Source organism: Callionymus lyra, chromosome 11 (assembly GCF_982586985.1).
Source record: "Callionymus lyra chromosome 11, fCalLyr1.hap1.1, whole genome shotgun sequence".
NCBI classification, from domain to species: Eukaryota; Metazoa; Chordata; class Actinopteri; order Syngnathiformes; family Callionymidae; genus Callionymus; species Callionymus lyra.
Genome location: NC_141828.1, coordinates 3,657,728 through 3,664,924, shown reverse-complemented (window position 1 = coordinate 3,664,924; position 7,197 = coordinate 3,657,728).

Here is a 7,197-nt window from a genome sequence, read left to right as displayed (position 1 = left end):
TCGTTGTATGAACAAAGTGTGATAACAGCTGGAGGAGGGAGTGAAGCCATTATTACATCATAATGGACTCTCGTAACCTCTTGTTCGTCCAGATTTCAGGGCAACTTTATAAAGTAATGAGTTTAAAACATGGTCATGATGAGAAGTTACTGCGTCTTGAAGAACATTCACTACATGACACCAGAGTTGAACTAGTGGTTTAATGACACCAGAGTTGATACTAGTTGGTGTTTAATGACACCAGAGTCGATACTAGTTGATGTTTAATGACACCAGAGTTGATACTAGTTGGTGTTTAATGACAACAGAGTTGATACTAGTTGATGTTTAATGACACCAGAGTTGATACTAGTTGATGTTTAATGACACCAGAGTCGATACTAGTTGATGTTTAATGACACCAGAGTTGATACTAGTTGGTGTTTAATGACACCAGAGTTGATACTAGTTGATGTTTAATGACACCAGAGTTGATACTAGTTGATGTTTAATGACACCAGAGATGATACTAGTTGATGTTTAATGACACCAGAGTTGATACTAGTTGATGTTTAATGACACCAGAGTTGATACTAGTTGATGTTTAATGACACCAGAGTTGATACTAGTTGATGTTTAATGACACCAGAGTTGATACTAGTTGATGTTTAATGACACCAGAGTTGATACTAGTTGATGTTTAATGACACCAGAGTTGATACTAGTTGATGTTTAATGACACCAGAGTTGATACTAGTTGATGTTTAATGACACCAGAGTTGATACTAGTTGATGTTTAATGACACCAGAGTTGATACTAGTTGATGTTTAATGACACCAGAGTCGATACTAGTTGATGTTTAATGACACCAGAGTTGATACTAGTTGATGTTTAATGACACCAGAGTTGATACTAGTTGATGTTTAATGACACCAGAGTTGATACTAGTTGATGTTTAATGACACCAGAGATGATACTAGTTGATGTTTAATGACACCAGAGTTGATACTAGTTGATGTTTAATGACACCAGAGTTGATACTAGTTGATGTTTAATGACACCAGAGTTGATACTAGTTGATGTTTAATGACACCAGAGTTGATACTAGTTGATGTTTAATGACACCAGAGTTGATACTAGTTGATGTTTAATGACACCAGAGTTGATACTAGTTGATGTTTAATGACACCAGAGTTGATACTAGTTGATGTTTAATGACACCAGAGTTGATACTAGTTGATGTTTAATGACACCAGAGTTGATACTAGTTGATGTTTAATGACACCAGAGTTGATACTAGTTGATGTTTAATGACACCAGAGTTGATACTAGTTGATGTTTAATGACACCAGAGTTGATACTAGTTGATGTTTAATGACACCAGAGTTGATACTAGTTGATGTTTAATGACACCAGAGTTGATACTAGTTGATGTTTAATGACACTAGAGTTGATACTAGTTGATGTTTAATGACACCAGAGTTGATACTAGTAGTTGATGTTTAATGACACCAGAGTTGATACTAGTTGATTTTAATGACACCAGAGTTGATACTAGTTGATGTTTAATGACACCAGAGTTGATACTAGTTGATGTTTAATGACACCAGAGTTGATACTAGTTGATGTTTAATGACACCAGAGTTGATACTAGTTGATGTTTAATGACACCAGAGTTGATACTAGTTGATGTTTAATGACACCAGAGTTGATACTAGTTGATGTTTAATGACACCAGAGTTGATACTAGTTGATGTTTAATGACACCAGAGTTGATACTAGTTGATGTTTAATGACACCAGAGTTGATACTAGTTGATGTTTAATGACACCAGAGTTGATACTAGTTGATGTTTAATGACACCAGAGTTGATACTAGTTGATGTTTAATGACACCAGAGTTGATACTAGTTGATGTTTAATGACACCAGAGTTGATACTAGTTGATGTTTAATGACACCAGAGTTGATACTAGTTGATGTTTAATGACACCAGAGTTGATACTAGTTGATGTTTAATGACACCAGAGTTGATACTAGTTGATGTTTAATGACACCAGAGTTGATACTAGTTGATGTTTAATGACACCAGAGTCGATACTAGTTGATGTTTAATGACACCAGAGTTGATACTAGTTGATGTTTAATGACACCAGAGTTGATACTAGTTGATGTTTAATGACACCAGAGTTGATACTAGTTGATGTTTAATGACACCAGAGTTGATACTAGTTGATGTTTAATGACACCAGAGTTGATACTAGTTGATGTTTAATGACACCAGAGTTGATACTAGTTGATGTTTAATGACACCAGAGTTGATACTAGTTGATGTTTAATGACACCAGAGTTGATACTAGTTGATGTTTAATGACACCAGAGTTGATACTAGTTGATGTTTAATGACACCAGAGTTGATACTAGTTGATGTTTAATGACACCAGAGTCGATACTAGTTGATGTTTAATGACACCAGAGTCGATACTAGTTGATGTTTAATGACACCAGAGTCGATACTAGTTGATGTTTAATGACACCAGAGTTGATACTAGTTGATGTTTAATGACACCAGAGTTGATACTAGTTGATGTTTAATGACACCAGAGTTGATACTAGTTGATGTTTAATGACACCAGAGTTGATACTAGTTGATGTTTAATGACACCAGAGTTGATACTAGTTGATGTTTAATGACACCAGAGTTGATACTAGTTGATGTTTAATGACACCAGAGTTGATACTAGTTGATGTTTAATGACACCAGAGTTGATACTAGTTGATGTTTAATGACACCAGAGTTGATACTAGTTGATGTTTAATGACACTAGAGTTGATACTAGTTGATGTTTAATGACACCAGAGTTGATACTAGTTGATGTTTAATGACACCAGAGTTGATACTAGTTGATGTTTAATGACACCAGAGTTGATACTAGTTGATGTTTAATGACACCAGAGTTGATACTAGTTGATGTTTAATGACACCAGAGTTGATACTAGTTGATGTTTAATGACACCAGAGTTGATACTAGTTGATGTTTAATGACACCAGAGTTGATACTAGTTGATGTTTAATGACACCAGAGTTGATACTAGTTGATGTTTAATGACACCAGAGATGATACTAGTTGATGTTTAATGACACCAGAGTTGATACTAGTTGATGTTTAATGACACCAGAGTTGATACTAGTTGATGTTTAATGACACCAGAGTTGATACTAGTTGATGTTTAATGACACCAGAGTTGATACTAGTTGATGTTTAATGACACCAGAGTTGATACTAGTTGATGTTTAATGACACCAGAGTTGATACTAGTTGATGTTTAATGACACCAGAGTTGATACTAGTTGATGTTTAATGACACCAGAGTCGATACTAGTTGATGTTTAATGACACCAGAGTCGATACTAGTTGATGTTTAATGACACCAGAGTCGATACAAGTTGATGTTTAATGACACCAGAGTCGATACAAGTTGATGTTTAATGACACCAGAGTCGATACTAGTTGATGTTTAATGACACCAGAGTCGATACTAGTTGATGTTTAATGACACCAGAGTCGATACTAGTTGATGTTTAATGACACCAGAGTTGATACTAGTTGATGTTTAATGACACCAGAGTTGATACTAGTTGATGTTTAATGACACCAGAGTTGATACTAGTTGATGTTTAATGACACCAGAGTTGATACTAGTTGATGTTTAATGACACCAGAGTTGATACTAGTTGATGTTTAATGACACCAGAGTTGATACTAGTTGATGTTTAATGACACCAGAGTTGATACTAGTTGATGTTTAATGACACCAGAGTTGATACTAGTTGATGTTTAATGACACCAGTGTTGATACTAGTTGATGTTTAATGACACCAGAGTCGATACTAGTTGATGTTTAATGACACCAGAGTTGATACTAGTTGATGTTTAATGGCACCAGAGTCGATACTAGTTGATGTTTAATGACACCAGAGTTGATACTAGTTGATGTTTAATGACACCAGAGTTGATACTAGTTGATGTTTAATGACACCAGAGTTGATACTAGTTGATGTTTAATGACACCAGAGTTGATACTAGTTGATGTTTAATGACACCAGAGTTGATACTAGTTGATGTTTAATGACACCAGAGTTGATACTAGTTGATGTTTAATGACACCAGAGTTGATACTAGTTGATGTTTAATGACACCAGAGTTGATACTAGTTGATGTTTAATGACACCAGAGTTGATACTAGTTGATGTTTAATGACACCAGAGTCGATACTAGTTGATGTTTAATGACACCAGAGTTGATACTAGTTGATGTTTAATGACACCAGAGTTGATACTAGTTGATGTTTAATGACACCAGAGTTGATACTAGTTGATGTTTAATGACACCAGAATTGATACTAGTTGATGTTTAATGACACCAGAGTTGATACTAGTTGATGTTTAATGACACCAGAGTTGATACTAGTTGATGTTTAATGACACCAGAGTTGATACTAGTTGATGTTTAATGACACCAGAGTCGATACTAGTTGATGTTTAATGACACCAGAGTCGATACTAGTTGATGTTTAATGACACCAGAGTCGATACAAGTTGATGTTTAATGACACCAGAGTCGATACTAGTTGATGTTTAATGACACCAGAGTCGATACTAGTTGATGTTTAATGACACCAGAGTCGATACTAGTTGATGTTTAATGACACCAGAGTTGATACTAGTTGATGTTTAATGACACCAGAGTCGATACTAGTTGATGTTTAATGACACCAGAGTTGATACTAGTTGATGTTTAATGACACCAGAGTTGATACTAGTTGATGTTTAATGACACCAGAGTTGATACTAGTTGATGTTTAATGACACCAGAGTTGATACTAGTTGATGTTTAATGACACCAGAGTTGATACTAGTTGATGTTTAATGACACCAGAGTTGATACTAGTTGATGTTTAATGACACCAGTGTTGATACTAGTTGATGTTTAATGACACCAGAGTCGATACTAGTTGATGTTTAATGACACCAGAGTTGATACTAGTTGATGTTTAATGGCACCAGAGTCGATACTAGTTGATGTTTAATGACACCAGAGTTGATACTAGTTGATGTTTAATGACACCAGAGTTGATACTAGTTGATGTTTAATGACACCAGAGTTGATACTAGTTGATGTTTAATGACACCAGAGTTGATACTAGTTGATGTTTAATGACACCAGAGTTGATACTAGTTGATGTTTAATGACACCAGAGTTGATACTAGTTGATGTTTAATGACACCAGAGTCGACACTAGTTGATGTTTAATGACACCAGAGTTGATACTAGTTGATGTTTAATGACACCAGAGTCGATACTAGTTGATGTTTAATGACACCAGAGTTGATACTAGTTGATGTTTAATGACACCAGAGTTGATACTAGTTGATGTTTAATGACACCAGAGTTGATACTAGTTGATGTTTAATGACACCAGAGTTGATACTAGTTGATGTTTAATGACACCAGAGTTGATACTAGTTGATGTTTAATGACACCAGAGTTGATACTAGTTGATGTTTAATGACACCAGAGTTGATACTAGTTGATGTTTAATGACACCAGAGTTGATACTAGTTGATGTTTAATGACACCAGAGTTGATACTAGTTGATGTTTAATGACACCAGAGTTGATACTAGTTGATGTTTAATGACACCAGAGTTGATACTAGTTGATGTTTAATGACACCAGAGTTGATACTAGTTGATGTTTAATGACACCAGAGTCGATACTAGTTGATGTTTAATGACACCAGAGTTGATACTAGTTGATGTTTAATGACACCAGAGTTGATACTAGTTGATGTTTAATGACACCAGAGTTGATACTAGTTGATGTTTAATGACACCAGAGTTGATACTAGTTGATGTTTAATGACACCAGAGTTGATACTAGTTGATGTTTAATGACACCAGAGTTGATACTAGTTGATGTTTAATGACACCAGAGTCGATACTAGTTGATGTTTAATGACACCAGAGTTGATACTAGTTGATGTTTAATGACACCAGAGTTGATACTAGTTGATGTTTAATGACACCAGAGTTGATACTAGTTGATGTTTAATGACACCAGAGTTGATACTAGTTGATGTTTAATGACACCAGAGTTGATACTAGTTGATTTTAATGACACCAGAGTTGATACTAGTTGATGTTTAATGACACCAGAGTTGATACTAGTTGATGTTTAATGACACCAGAGTTGATACTAGTTGATGTTTAATGACACCAGAGTTGATACTAGTTGATGTTTAATGACACCAGAGATGATACTAGTTGATGTTTAATGACACCAGAGTTGATACTAGTTGATGTTTAATGACACCAGAGTCGATACTAGTTGATGTTTAATGACACCAGAGTTGATACTAGTTGATGTATAATGACACCAGAGTCGATACTAGTTGATGTTTAATGACACCAGAGTTGATACTAGTTGATGTTTAATGACACCAGAGTTGATACTAGTTGATGTTTAATGACACCAGAGTTGATACTAGTTGATGTTTAATGACACCAGAGTTGATACTAGTTGATGTTTAATGACACCAGAGTTGATACTAGTTGATGTTTAATGACACCAGAGTTGATACTAGTTGATGTTTAATGACACCAGAGTTGATACTAGTTGATGTTTAATGACACCAGAGTTGATACTAGTTGATGTTTAATGACACCAGAGTTGATACTAGTTGATGTTTAATGACACCAGAGTTGATACTAGTCGATGTTTAATGACACCAGAGTCGATACTAGTTGATGTTTAATGACACCAGAGTTGATACTAGTTGATGTTTAATGACACCAGAGTCGATACTAGTTGATGTTTAATGACACCAGAGTTGATACTAGTTGATGTTTACTGACACCAGAGTCGATACTAGTTGATGTTTAATGACACCAGAGTCGATACTAGTTGATGTTTAATGACACCAGAGTTGATACTAGTTGATGTTTAATGACACCAGAGTCGATACTAGTTGATGTTTAATGACACCAGAGTTGATACTAGTTGATGTTTAATGACACCAGAGTTGATACTAGTTGATGTTTAATGACACCAGAGTTGATACTAGTTGATGTTTAATGACACCAGAGTTGATACTAGTTGATGTTTAATGACACCAGAGTCGATACTAGTTGATGTTTAATGACACCAGAGTTGATA